The sequence below is a fragment of the Rhinolophus hipposideros genome (genome assembly GCF_964194185.1).
Source record: "Rhinolophus hipposideros genome assembly, chromosome: 8".
In the NCBI taxonomy this organism is placed as follows: domain Eukaryota; kingdom Metazoa; phylum Chordata; class Mammalia; order Chiroptera; family Rhinolophidae; genus Rhinolophus; species Rhinolophus hipposideros.
This window is the reverse complement of record NC_138054.1, coordinates 13,035,386-13,051,440: the sequence shown is the minus strand read 5'-3', so window position 1 is coordinate 13,051,440 and position 16,055 is coordinate 13,035,386. Positions and strand designations below refer to the sequence as shown.

Here is a 16,055-nt window from a genome sequence, read left to right as displayed (position 1 = left end):
TATGACAATTGGATAAGGTAATTTAAGGAAAGCCTATTTTGGATAAAACTGCATTCTAACATTGTTAAGAATGTTGCCAATCAAAATCTATTGACACAATTGCAAGAAGACCTTAGTGTACATTTCTAGAATGCTGGGTTCCTTTCTTGACCCCCATTCACCAAGATCTTGGAACCAGACCTTTCAAAACTAAATTACCCTCCCCTTTCACCCGTAACAGCTGAGGACTCTGTCTATACAAAACAGTCTGAGAGAGATGGCCCACAAATAAAGATAAGTCAACCTTTTATTGCAAGGTATTTGACTGTCCTATCACATTTAGTATCTTTTAAAGCAAACTTCTTAGCAAATTTCTAAATATCATTGCTCAAAAACATGCAATACTGATGTTCTTCTGAGAAAAAGGGCTACTATGTAATAATTTTTAGAGTAAACATACCTCATCACATCTCAAGATAATCATATTAGCTGATAGAACCATAAAATACTGCTTTATTAGCAATTACATCAATGAACAGAAAAATATGAAAGTAAAATAAGCCACTAATTTGTGGCTCTTTAACCAACAAAATAAGAAAGGTATAATGTTGTAATGGTCCTCAGTTAAAAAATAAAAAAAGTACCCAACTTAACTGAACAAAACATTCAACGGCTATATTTCTTTGTCATTAATGATAAGTAGGGAGAGGTACATAGTTAGAGCTTATCGCAGGAGAGAAGAGATGAAATCACCTCCACCTGGCTGTGTTGGAAATAAATCAACATTTAAATGGCATCAACAACCCTCAATCTCTGTCAACTATTATATTTTTGAGCAATAATTACTTACCATAATTTAGTTTGTTTCTATTTGTTGGATCTTTGGGCACATAAACAAAAATTATTCAAGTTTGTATTTACTTATTTGTAGAAGAACCAAATACTGTAATTCCTCCTTATTTTCAAATAGCTATTGTGATGTACGTATTTTAAATTCATATTAGACAAAAATGTCTACACCATAATAACCAATTTGCATTTACTGAAGATAAAATTTACATAAAATAAAAAATATTCTAGTCATCTTGTGAGTTTATGGGCTGTCATATATTTGTTTAATGAAAAAAATATGTTTAATCTGACAAAGATACATTTACCCACAATAACCAGGAGGGCAAATATACATATATATATACATATATATACATACACATATGTGTATACACACACACACACACACACACACACACATATATAGTGGCAGGGAGGTGAGTGTCACATAACTAAAATATTTGAGCTATAGAATAGAAATAAAACATTTCAGTACTGTTGCTACCTTTACAAAATAATGTTGAGCAAATCTTTTATTCTTCAATCCACTCATTTTTAAAATGCTGTTTTGCCACTGGTTTTCCCTCTTCCAGTTGAATATAACAAAGTCAGTATGTACTTAGCCTGTCATTAACTCTGTCAAGCAAATGGACAGAAGGAAAAATGATAACCACCCACGGTTATCAAGCCAGGGTGAGGAGTTCCCCCATTCACTTCCATAAAGCTTGGAGGTGGGTTGTAATAAGTGTGAAAGCCTCTAGGTTGTTAAAATAAGTATAGAAAACAGAGATGAGAAATGGCTTGGTCAGTAGCAGCGGTTCTCAGCTTAGGGGACTATCTGGAAATACCAGACATTTAAAAAATATCAGCCCGTGTCAGGCCCTATCCGCTCCTATGCAATCAGCGCGTTGGTTGGGATAAGCACACTTATTAGTTACATTTTACAAACTTTTTGGAATAAGCTTTTATTTTTTTTTTTTTGTTAATCTATTAAAAAACAACAAAACCTAAACAATGTCTTACACTCCAAAAAAAAAAAAAAAAAACCACACAAAAATTCAACCCACAGGCGGTATACCCAGAAAAACCACATTAAGTTTTAAAGAGATGTTGCATCTATGTATGCTTTAAACATAAAGAGTAAAATGTATCTTGTTTATACCTAAGTGAAAATAAAGCCAAAGTGAAAATAAAAGAATTACTAAATTTAAGATCCACATTTCTTTATAGAGAAACGATTTCCTCAATTTCCCCTGGAGTCAAAAATTTGAAAAACCATACTTTAAACAATTTTTTCTGAATTTTTCAACTACGTTTCAGTTTTAGATGAAGACTGACTCATCTTTCTTTTGTCAAAGTTTATGACATTTACATTTATTTGCATAACTGTTTACTCTTAGTTCTCTACTTGAATTCTTACACTAAACTGGTACTAATACACTAATTCTTTCCTTCAAAACTTTGTCCACTCCGATGTCTTCTAGCAATGATGCTTCTAGCAATGCTTCTAGCAATGATATGAAGACGAAGCCTGGTGCCAGCCTGACTGACAGTTTCCCATCCTTGACTGTTTTCTGCCTGTATGTCCATAAAATTCTTTATGTTTGAAGTCTTTATAATATAATTAGGAGTCAGCTCAGAGCTGACTTTTTTTTATTTACAACTTTTAATTTTTTTCCTAGGATACAATGACCTTCTCTATAAGGAGATTAGTTTATTTTCAGAAAACTTTAATTATATCTTCAATTATATTTTCCGGTCAATTTTTTTTCAGGGTGGGCTTCTTTATGGACATCAATTATCTTTATGCTATACCACCATTATGATTTATCTTGGTTCCATCTTTTTCTTTTTTGTTTTTGTCTTCTCTAGAATCATCTAAACCTTTTCCCTTATGTCAGTAATTCCATTTCCAGGCCATTAAGTTCTTTACAGTTTCAAATTCATTTGTTATTTCTGGAATGATGCTGTTTTGTTCTCATTTTCTTCCCTTAGTTCCATATTACCCGTTTTATCTCATTTATTTACCTCATGTTATGTTTGAGCTCTTGCTTTAATAAACTTATAATCTTACTGAATTCTCTGCTTAAAAAACACTTCTGGGTCTGAGGTAGTATTTTCTTTAAGGCTGTTTTTGGTTTGTCTTTTCATGTTCTTTGCTTTCTATTGCATGAGATCATGGGGAATGGCAAAGGGATGCCATTCAACTGAGAATATGTTCCTAACAGTCTTTTTCTGAGTTGTATTCATACTTCTAAGATTTTGTTGGATCTCCTTTTAACAGGGTTCATTCTCCTTATTCAGGGACAAAGCCCATTCCATCATGCGTAGTTAGGTGGGGATGACCCTGGATGTTGGATCAGTCTGTAAATTCAAGGACTTGTTAGGAGGTGAAAGGATGGTGGAGGGGATGAGAGAGAGAGATGTAAAAACAGGGAGAGCACATAGATGAATACTGCACTATCATTCTAGAAGTTGACTTGAAGGAAGGTGCACGCCTCATTACTGATTGTCAGTCTTCTTCCTTTGTTCTCAAGATTTGGGACTACAGTGCATAGAATGGGTGGTTAAGCCATCTGGCTAGGAATGAGAGAAGTGTCCTCTTGGAAACTCATGCCCTAGACTATAAGGTGGCAGACCCTTTGGTCTTCAGAGAAGGATAAACCTGGGGTAGTGTTTTAAACTCACCTTAATCTCAATAAATTTCAAATCTATTAGAGAATAACTGGAGTTATTTTCTCTGCCCTCTTATCTACAGAAAATAACACAAGAGAGAGTCATCAAAATGGCGGTGTGAGGTGAGCATCTGTAAAGCTCCCCTGGAATTTACAGCTAATGGAACAACAATAACTCCACAAAGGACTCCCTGCACAGCAGACAGGCAAGACGAAGAGGCCCACTACTGAATTCAACTAAAGGTGGGCGAATCTCGCCAGCGGTGGAGGAGGGAAGGGAGAAGTGCGGAGACAGAGCCGCGGGGGCGCAGGACGCAGACCCAGCTCAGTGCTCCGAGCTCGCTGCATCCCAGAACTACCGCAGCTGTGGGAGAGGGAAGAACTCGGACTGCTAGGGCTCAGCTTATGGCCCACAGGGCGGAGGGAGCGGCATATAACACGGCTGACCCCAACGCTCACGGCAGAGACCTCGGAGCAAAGACTGAGGGAAGAAGGCTGAAAACGGTGGTTTGAGCCCTCACTGCGGAGCGGAGAACAGAAGCCTTAGGCACTGAGACTAGCCGCCTCCTCCCTACCCTCCCAGAGCTCGCCCCACCCCCACCTGCCCGGTGCTAGAAGCGGAAGAGTGGCAGTGTCAGATCAAAAGGACAAGATATTTGCTGTTCTGAGAACTGTGGACCGCAGACACAGATTCGCAACCCTACTAGTTGTGGCAAAAGAGAGGGAGCTGTGGAAGCAGGACCGGCTGTGGTGGTGGTTGCCGCCATTGCTCTGGGCCACCTCTAACAACTCACCCCGACCCTGGCCCCACCTATCTGGGCGGATCCCTGCAGGAGTAAATAGAACTGCTGAAACATACGGGCTCTGAATTTGGTGCAGGAAGAGCTTTGGAACTTCAAAAGCTCTCCGCAAAGCCACACGGACACTGCGCCCTGTGACACTGGCGAACTATTAACAGAGGAGAAGCCCGTCTCCCAGGGAATCCCCCCAGGTGTAAGAAGCTGGAATAGTGCAGAGAAAACATAACACTACAGTGTGAGAGAGAAAAACGGCTGCAGTCGGAGAGACAATAAAACATTCTACCAAAAAGCACTGGAAAACGAAAGACGTCTTCCTATCAACCTATTGCAGAAGCCACTCCTGTACATGTCTAGCAAGAGAAATAATAAATCAGTAATTGCCATGAATAACTAAGGCTACAAGACAGCTCAAAAAGAAAGTGACAAGTCTCCAGAAAAGGAACTTAAAGATATGGAAATATGTGACTTAAATGACAGAGAATTCAAGATTGCAGTTCTGAAAAAACTCAACAAGATGCAAGAAAACACAGAAAGGCAGTTTAATGAAATGAGAAAAGCAATCAAAGAACAACATGAGCATTTTACGATCTTGAAATTTTAAAAAAGAACCAAATAGAATTTCTGAAGATTAAGAATTAAATAGAAGAAATTAACAATGAAATAACCAGCTTAGGTAGTTGACCAGAGTTGACCAGATGGAGGGAAAGAATCAGTGACATCGAAGATAGAAAAATGGAAATGACACAGATAGAAGAAGAAAGAGACTTGAGACTTAAATGAAAGAATTCTATAAGAACTTTCTGACTACATCAGAAAAAGCAATATAAGAATAATGGGCATACCAGAAGGAGAAGAAAGAGAGAAGGGAACAGAGAATGTATTCAAACAAATTGTCGATGAGAACTTCCCAAATTTGTGGACAGAACTGGATCCTCGAATCCAAGAAACAAACAGAACACCTAATTACCTCAATCCCAACAGGCCTTCTCCAAGACACATTGTATTGAAGCTGTCTAAAATTAACACCAAAGAAAGAATCCTCAAGGCAGCCAGGGAAAAGAAGACAGTAACCTACAAAGGAAAGCCCATTAAATTATCATCAGATTTTTCAGCAGAAACTCTACAAGCCAGCAGGGAGTGGAACCAAATATTCAAACTATTGAAAGAGAGAAATCATGAGCCAAGTATAATATATCCAACAAAGATATCCTTTAGATATGAAGGAAGAATAAAGACCTTTCCAGACATACACAAGTTGACGGAATTTCTAATACACGACCTGCACTACAAGAAATACTAAAGGAGGCTACTAGACCACCATCAACAGGGACAATTTGTGGCAACCAAAACATAAAAAGGGGGAGAGTAAAGGCCTGAACTGGAATACGGGAACAGAGAAAGTAAGCGTGCTGAAGAAAATGGAATACTCTAAATGTCAAACTTTCTTTTACATAAACTTAAAGGTAACCACTTAAAAAAAATCCAGAACTGAAATATACACTGTAATAAAAGAAGAAACAGAGGGAAACATCATAGAATACCACCACACAGAAATAATAGACAACAACAAAAAGGCAAAGAAACAATGGAGACACAGCCTTACCAGAAAACTAAAGATAGAATGACAGGAAATCCTCACATATCAATAATCACCCCAAATGTAAATGGACTGAACTGACCAATAAAAAGGCACAGAGTAGCAGATTGGATCACAAAACTAAACCCAACCTTGTGCTGTCTCCAAGAGACACATCTCAGCTACAAGGACAAGCATAGACTCAAAGAGAAAGGGTGGAAATTGACACTCCAAGCAAATGGTACCCAGAGAAAATCAGGTGTAGCCATACTGATATCAGACGAAACAGACTTCACGGTGAAAAAGGTAACAAGAGACAAAGATGGACATTTAATAATGGTAAAGGGGACTATACAAGAAGACATAACAGTCATCAATATTGATGCCCCCAATCAGGGAGCACCGAAATATACCAAGCAACTACTAACAGAACTAAAGGGAGAAATTAACCAAAACACAATTATACTAGGGGACTTAAATACATCATCGACAGCTATGGACACATCATCCAAACAGAAAATAAATAACAAAATAGCCGCCCTAAATAACACATTAGATGAAATGGACATAATTGACCTATATATACAGCACTTCATCCAAAAACATCAGATTATACATTCTTGTCGAGTGTACATGGAACATTCTCAAGGATAGACCATATATTGGGACATAAAATCAGCCTCAGCAAATTTAAGAAGATTGAAATCATACCAAGCATATTCTCTGATCACAAGGCTTTGAAATTAGATATCAACTGCAAAAAGAAAGCAGGAAGAAACACAAACAGATGGAGATTAAACAACATACTTTTAAAGAACGACTGGGTCAAAGAAGAAATTAGAAGAGATCCAAAGATTCATAGAAACACATGAAAATGAAAACACATCCTACCAAAATATTTGGGATGCAGTGAAAGCAGTTTTAAGAGGGAAATTTATATCATTACAGGCCTATCTCAAGAAACAAGAAAAATCCCAAATAAATAACCTCATGTTACACCTTAAAGAACTAGAAAAGGAAGAACAAGTGAAACCCAAGTTCAGCAGAAGAAAGGAAATAACAAAAATCAGAGCAGAACTAAATGAAACAGAGAACAAAAAGACAATAGAAAAAATTAACGTGACAAAGAGCTGGTTCTTTGAAAAGATTAACAAAATCGACAAACCTTTGGCTAGACTCACTAAGATAAAAAGAGAGATGACACTAATTAACAAAATCAGAAATGAAAAAGGGGAAGTTATCACGGACGCCACAGAAACACAAAGGATCATGCAAGAATACTATGAGGGACTATATGCCACCAAATTCAATAACCTAGAAGAAATGGACAAGTTCTGAGAAACATATAGCCTTCCAAGGCTGATCCATGAAGAACTGGAAAATCTAAACAGACCGATCACCAGTAACGAAATTGAATCAATCATCCAAAATCATCCCAAAAGCAAAAGTACGGGACCAGATGGCTTCACTAGTGAATTCTACCAAACCTTCAAAGAGGGTCTAATACCAATCCTGTTCAAACCCTTGCAAAAATTGAAGAGACAGTACTCCCTAACTCATTTTATGAGGCCAACATTACCCTGATACCAAAACCTGGTAAGGATAACACAAAATAAGAAAACTACATACCAATATCTCTGATGAATACAGATGCAAAAATCCTCAACAAAAATTCTAGCAAATCGAATACAACAATGCATTAAAAAGATTCATCACGACCAAGTGGGGTTCATCTCTGGGGCACAAGGATGGTTCAACATCCGCAAATCCATCAATGCGATATATCACGTAAACAAAATAAAGGACAAAAAGGATATGATTATATCAATTGATGCAGAAAAAGCATTTGATAAGATACAACTTCCCTTTATGATTAAAACACTTAATAAAATTGGTATGGAAGGAAAATACCTTAACATACTAAAGGCCATATATGACAAGCCCTCAGCTAATCTCAATATTAATGGTGAAAAACTGAAGCCCTTTGCTCTACGTTCAGGAACACGACCCCTATCACCTCTGCTTTTCAACATAGTGTTGGAAGTGCTTGCCAGAACAATCAGGCAAGAGAAAGAAATAAAAGGCATCCAAATGGGGAATGAAGAAGTTAAATTATCACTCTCTGCAGGTGACATGATGCTATATATAGAAAACCCTAAAGACTCCACCAAAAAGCTATTAGAAACAATCAACGCATACAGTAAAGTTGCTGGCTACAAAATCAACGTACAAAAGTCCATTGCATTCCTATATAATAACAACGAAATCTCAGAAAAAGAAATACAAAAAACAATTCCTTTTGTAATTGCAGCAAAAAGAATTCCTAGAAATAAACTTAACCAAGGATGTGAAGGATTTATATGCTGAAAACTATAAGACATTTTTGAAAGAAACTGGAGAAGACACAAAGAAATGGAAAGACATTCCGTGCTCATGGATTGGAAGAATCAACATAGTTAAAATGTCCATATTACCCAAAGCAATATACAGATTTAATGCAATCCCCATCAAAATCCCAATGGTATTTTTTAAAGAAATCGAACAAAAAATCATCAGATTTGTTTGGAACCACAAAAGACCCCGAAAAGGCAAAGCAATCTTAAGGAAAAAGAACAATACTGGAGGTATCACACTCCCTGATTTTTGCTTGTACTACGGGCTACAATAATCAAAACAGCATGATATTGGCAGAAAAATAGACACATAGTTCAATGGAATAGAACTGAGAACCGAGAAATAAAACCACATAAATATGGACAGATAATTTTTGACAAAGAAGCCAAAAACATTCAATGGAGGAAAGACAGCCTCTTCAATAAATGGTGCTGGGAGAATTGGATAGCCATGTTCAAAAGAATGAAACTGGACTGCTATCTGTCACCATGTACCAAAATTAATTCAAAATGGACCAAAGACTTAAGCCTAAGACCTGAAACAATAAACTGCATAGAAGAAAACATAGGTACTAAAGTTATGGACCTTGGGTTCAAAGAGCATTTTATGAATTTGACTCCAAAGGCAATGGAAGTAAAAGCTAAAACAAACGAATGGGACTATATGAAACTTAAAAGCTTCTGCACAGAAAAGAAACCATCGACAAAATAAAGAGGCAACCAACTAAATGGGAGAAGATTTTTGCAAACAGTGCCTCGGATAAAAGGCTAATATCCAAAATATACAAGGAACTCACGAAACTCAACAACAAAAAAACAAACAACGCAATTGAAAAATGGGCAGAGGACCTGAAGAGACATTTCTCCAAAGAGGAAACACAAATGGCAAATAGACATATGAAAAAATGCTCAACATCACTAATTATCAGAGAAATGCAAATAAAAACCACAATGAGATATCACCTCACCCCAGTCAGAATGGCTTTCATCAACGAGACAAATAGTAACAAGTGTTGGAGAGGCTGTGGAGAAAATGGAACCCTCATACACTGTTGGTGGGAATGCAGACTGGTGCAGCCGCTATGGAAGGCAGTGTGGAGGTTCCTCAAGAAATTACGAATAGAATTACCATATGACCCAGCAATCGCTCTCCTGGGTATCTACCCAAAAAATCTGAAAACATTTATACATGAAGACACATGTGCTCCAATGTTCATTGCAGCTTTGTTTACGGTGGCCAAGACATGGAAACAACCAAAACATCCTTCGATAGATGGATGGATAAAGAAGTTGTGGTATATATACACAGTGGAATACTATTCGGCGGTAAGAAAAGATGATATAGGAGCATTTGTGACAACATGGATGGATCTTGAGAGTATAATGCTAAGCGAAATAAGTCAGACAGAAAAAGCAGAGAACCCTATGATTTCACTGATATGTGGTATATAAACGAAAAACAACAAGAGAACGAGACAAACAAATGAGAAACAAAAACTCATAGACACAGACAATAGTTTAGTGGTTACCAGAGGGTAAAGGGGTTGGGGGGAGGGAGATGAGGGTAAGGGGGATCAAATATATGGTGATGGAAGGAGAACTGACTCTGGGTGGTGAACACACAATGGGATTTATAGATTATGTATACAGAATTGTACACCCAAAATCTATGTAATTTTACTAACAATTGTCACCCCAATCAATTAAAAAAAAAGATCTTTTGTCAAAACCGAAAAGAAAAAAAAGAAAATAGCACAATCAGCAAACACTGTAGCTATATCTACAACATCTATCACAGAGTTACCACAGGCCATAGAGCTAAGAGGACCTATAGATCAGAATCCCTCAAAGCAGGAATATAGTTGGAGTGGAGGGTGGGAGGGGAGCAGCTATTTACCATTAGCACTTGTGCTTTTCAATAATTTTCAAGGCACTTTGTCATTACGGTAGACTAAAATGAAAATAGAGGAAGAAGAAAGACAGACCATGCAACAAGCGGGAGAAAATAGTCCAAGAATGATGCCTCTTTAATATGCTCATTCCCCCATCAACGAGGCCCACTCTCTGCCTTATAGAATGAACACAACCTTATGTTTATCACTTTTGATTCTGCAGCTGTTTTGTTTTTGTTTTTTTTACCAACACTAAGGTTGGACAAGAACATATAGTGAGATTGGAGAGTGGGTAGGAAAGGCTCAAAAAAGAGTCAACTAACTGCTGAAAATTATATTCTGGTCAGTGTGCTACTGGAAATGGCTGACAATCAGGCAGAAACTCTGAGACATCAACATGTCAGAAATCCAAATAGAAATTCATTTAACAGACACAAATCACACTCAGGACAGGAACCAAAACTGGAAGTTCTGCCACTGTCAGCATCTTTTGACACGTTGGGCTTTCTAAAAAGCCAGAGTTCTCCATCAGGTCGGCAGCTGACAACAGCTTGGAAAGATAACAGTGGCCACTTGGTTGGAGAAATGTGAATGGTTAGGGAAATCGGAGCTAAAGTTCCTCAGTTTTCTGTATTTAAGATACTGGCAATTCATTTTCTCAGGCTCAAGACTAATCATTATTAGGGCTCCTATATTTTTCAGAGAAGAGCACCAAGGAGTTTAGAACAGTATCCCCAGCTGGTTTCCAGGATTACTTCCAGAGAATAACAGATTAAAAATGAACAAACTTCCTGGCTCAGGAGAGCATCTGAGTTGCCAGTTAAGTGTGACAAAGAATATTGTTTAAGTTGGTAGTAGGCATGGTAAACTTACAAGTGTGTTTAAAATCCTGCTTCGATTGAAGGTGAATCTTGTTTTCAGCTTTACTCGGGGACACATCAGTGTGAAAGATTTTAGATCTCTTTTGGGTCTTGGAGACATAAGCACTACCTGTTTTCTAACAATTGAGAGCACGTTGGGTTCTGAGACCAGAGGTAGAGAGACCATTTAGAAGGCCTTTCAGCAGTTCATGTAAGAGTTAAAACGCTACTTTAAATTCAGTTAGTGACAGTGGGTCTCTTAGATGATTCAAAGCAAGAAAGGCTGAGAAAGGTTAACCACAGATTTTCCCATCTTTATCATGAGCACTGAACTAGTTTGGGAGGGAAAAAAAAAATCAATTCACTACCCATTCCACCAAATCTTAGGCTCACTACACATGTGTGGAATTATCAATTGCAGCTGCAATTCCAGGACTAGAAATTATCATAGGGAAATGGTTAGGCTAATTATGGCATAACCACTTAACATTTTATATATATATATCCATTTAAAATAATTATGAAGATTACATAGCAATATGAAAATGATGACATTATTAACTACACTTGCATATTCTTTTCTTAGAAAGAAGTCTGGGCTAGAGGAATAGATCTAGGAGCACACAGGGACAATTATTTTTGCAAAAGAACATAAAGGATAAGCCAGGCAGAATATATAGTAGAGAGAAAAGTCTGCCATCAGAAGGCTGGATAATCCCTATATTTAAGGGTGAGCTAGAAATAAAAAGAAACAAGGAGTAGTAAGAAAGATAAGACAAAATACGTGATAGTGAAGTGCCCAGGACCTAGTCAGGGTTTATGGACTTAGAAGATGGAGAAGTGGCCCACATTGTCAAACGTTACGTTCAGATAACCAGGACTACACACGAGGGAGCTTGGTTTGAAGGTCACTGGGACTAGGAGGGCAGCATTATCCCAGACAGTAGTTGGTCAGTTGGGTCTGGGGGGAGGGGGGAAGCCATATTACAAAGGGTAAGGAGTGAGGGAGGGCATGGTGAAGCATAAGAGCCAGCAAATCCAGACCACTGTCTAAGAATTTGGCTGGGAAGGAAAAGAGAAAGCCAGGACGTCAGTATCAGGGAAGGTGTGTTTAGGATAAGGGGATGAGGAGTTGAATGTGCTTATAAACAGGAAGCAAAAGTCAGCAGAGAAAAAGAGACTGAAAATGCAAGACAGATAAGTAAATTAATGTGCAATAAAGAACTATAACAGAGTATAATCAGGAAGCTACCATGTAGATGTGGGGAAGAACTACCGTATTTTGCCATGTATAATGTGTACTTTTTTGCCCAAATTTGTGAGGGAAAAATAAGGATGAGCATTATACATGGGAAGTACTAATTCCATACCTATATCAATGTTTTTAACTCTTTTATTTATGCTTATGAGTTAAAAGTGCAACTCTAGAAAGCAATAATGACATCCGTATGCAAAATAATACTCTGGAATATGACAATCAGTTCTGTTGAACTTACGACAGACAAACTTGTAACAATAAAGCCTTATGACAAACTTGTAACAATGAAGTGTTCTTAGCCTTCTATGATGTATAAATACCGTAAATTTGTTACCAGTACATAGAATTTCTTGTACCTTGTATCTGTTCTTGTGTTTTGTAATTATTTGTTACATAAAATTTCTTGTACCATGGTATGTTAAAAAGAAATGCTAAAATTCCTTTATTATACAAAAACCAAGCACCTAAATGTAAACAAATACAAATTTGAATTAAAAAATTAAAATGAAAGATTTTTTTTCCCTGAAAGTTTCAGCCAAAAACGTGGGAGTGCATTATACATGGGAGTGCATTCATTATACACGGCAAAATACAGTAATTTCACTTGGCAAGCAACTCATCTCCAAATTCTTCCCATTCCTCATGGAATGTAATTCTCAAATCTAACTTGGACAAAAAAAGGTTGGTCATCTGGCTCTACCTTTCCAACCTCCCCCTTATTCAATAAGTTTCAGCCACACTAGTGAACTTTCCGATCCTCCATGAGGTCCATCTCCTCCTTACCACCACACATAGAGTTTGTACTTGCCATGTCTTAAAAAGCCTTCCCTACTCTCAACTCTTTAATTGACCAGAGCATTTTTGACCTTTAAATCCAACATACCAACGTAACCTCCCTGGCTGTTCCCGTCCATCCTACCTAAAATAGCTGCTTCCCTACTGTCCACCCACCCCGTTCATTTCATTCATAATTATGACTGCAACCTAAAATGCCCCATTTATCTATTTATGTGTTTTTGTACTTTCTGATTAGGATGTAAGATCTATAACCTTGTCTTTATTATTAATCCCCATATAGCCATCCCTTAATAGGTACTGAAAAAATATTTGCTCATGAAAGAATTCTTCAAGTAAGAGAAAATACGGGATGAATTTAGTATCAGGCAACCTACTGATATAAATCACATTAGGAAAAATAAATTAGAAATTCTCATGACCATTTTGAATAAGGATGAATGACATTTAATAAAATTCAACATCCATTCCTTATTTTAAAAAATAAAATTAGCTCAGTCTGCTTCAGAATGTAACAAGTTGAAAAGAGTGTTGCTCCTACCCTACAATAAGAAAAAGACAGAAATATCACAAAAATCAGAATTTCTCTTGAGCCAATCAGAAAGCTGAAGCTACAGGGAAACTACACAGCCTGAGGGACGTGTGGATTGGCTCACTTGGGACTGAGCAGGACAGAGGAGGTGGAGAAAGACAGGCAGCCATGAAAATAAGAGAGGAAAAACATCACCTAAAATTATAACAGACTGTTGGAGGCAGAGTGTAGGCTGGATTCGCCTGGCCTCAGATGCGAGAAAGTTCACACTCACTCCCGGCTCTTTGATGTAGGCCTCTCGCGGGTGCTCAGGCTGGCAGAAGGGCAAAGACCAAAGAAAGCAGCCCTCCACCTGCAGGCATGCAGCACCTCGCAGGGGAGCAGCTGCTGCTCTGGAAACTGCACCAAGCCCCAGGTCCCGCCTGTACGATTCTCTCCTATAGACCTAAAGCCTTAAGCTTTCAGCTACTGGGAAAAAGAGTAAGCAGACATGCCCTGTGGCCTGCGGAAGGGTAAACACCCTCTATCCCAGGGAAGGGAACAAACTGTCATAGAACCACAATCACACACCAATAAAATGAGATGTCTGCTACCATGGGTGAGGGGCAGGAAACACTGGAACTACCTAAGACTGAGGCCAGCAATCCTCATCCACCCCCACTACCAGCCTACCACTGAGAAAGAAGCAAGTCAGCTCCCAAGAGAGGGCCAGGAAGGTGAAGATTTCCACCCCTCACAGTGGCCGAAAGCTGAGCATGGAGCACTGAGAAAAAACCCCCAGTCCCCAGCCCGACTATAAGCACAAGGAGAGGGCAGGCCACCACTAGAAGAATGAGAGGCCAGTGTGATACACTTAACATAAATACAGCAGTCACAAAATCCAAACCCAGCCCACCTCCTGAATAGACTGCCTCGACTCCCTGCCTGACGACCCGACAGAAGATGAACAGTGCCCATTTGCAGCCATTAAGAACGACTGACCTCAGTATCTACTGGTATACACACAATATCCAAAATGCAATAAAAATTTAACACACACACACACATGTGTGTACACATTAAGGAGCAACCCACTGTTAAGAGACAAAGCAATCAAAAGAACCAGAATCCAAGATGATCCATGTGTTGGAACTCTCAGGGAATTTAAAATAACTGTTATTAATACGTTTTTAAAAATCCATAGGAAAGAGTTGAAAACATGCATTCACAAAAGGGAATTTAGACAGAGAGAGAGGGTCGACTGAAAATGATAGAAATAAAGGACAAAATAACAGAGATAAAGAAAGCCTTTGCCAGGAATATTACCTAGACATAAAAAAGAGTGAAATCTTATCATTTGAGAGACTACGGATGGACCTAGAAAGTATTATGTTAAGTGAAATAAGTCAGACTGAGAAAGACAAATACCATGTGATCTCACTTATATGTGGATCTAAAGAACAAAATAAATAAAACAGAAACAGACTCGCGGATACAGAGAACAAACTGATAGCTGACAGAGGAAAGGGAGATTTGGGGAAGGGGTAAAAAAGGTGAAGGTATTTATATTAAGAAATACAAATTCGTTGTTGCAAAACAGTCATGGGGATGTAAAGTACAGCACAGAGAATATAGCCAATAATTTTGCAACTACTATGCATAGTGCCAGGTGAATATAGACTAATTGGGGGGATCACTGCATAAATTATATACATGTCTAACCACCATGCTATACATCTGAAACGAATATAAAATAATATTGAATGTCAACGGTAACTAAAAATATTTTTAAAAATAAAATAAAATGACACAGACATGAACAAAAAAAAAATAAAGAAAGCCTTTGATAGACTCTTTAGTAGATTTGACAAACTTACAGATAGGCCAATAAATATTAACTAAACAGAAATACAAATACAAAGAGGAAAAATAACATTAAAAAAAAAAAGAACAGTGTATCCAAAAGCCACAGGACAACATCAAACAGTCTAATGTATAATTAGAATCTCAGGAGAAGAAAAAACAGAGTAGTCAAAATATGTGAAGAAATGACAACCAGAAATTTTGAATCTAATAAACCATAGATCCAAAATGTTTAGAGAACCCAAAATGGATAAATAAGAATAACAAAAAAAGAAGAGAAGACATGAAATAAAGAAAAGGAAAAAAATACTTAAACACATGAATCTACACATTCAAGAGTGCTATATAAATCACAAGCAAGATAAACAGAGAAGTATCACTTATACACATCACTATGAAACTGTCAGAGAAAATATGAAAATTATAAAATACCAGAAAGCTACATTCATAATAAAAAAAAGATTACCTTCATATGAGCAATTATATTTACAAGCGATATCTCAAGATATCACTTTTTCAAAAATGTGCTGAACTTTTAATAAACTGCCAAGCTATTATTCTATACTTCTATACTCCGCAAAATACTTTTCAAGACTAAAAAGAAATACTTTTTAATAAATGA

At 37.6% G+C, this 16,055-nt stretch overlaps 1 protein-coding gene across 1 annotated transcript in view; it reads right to left on the bottom strand.

The window, feature by feature from the left end:
• The window catches only part of HIVEP1 (HIVEP zinc finger 1), a 139,360-nt gene that overhangs the window by 40,269 nt on the left and 83,036 nt on the right, over nt 1-16,055 (bottom strand). The gene's annotated exons all lie outside the window — the stretch shown is intronic.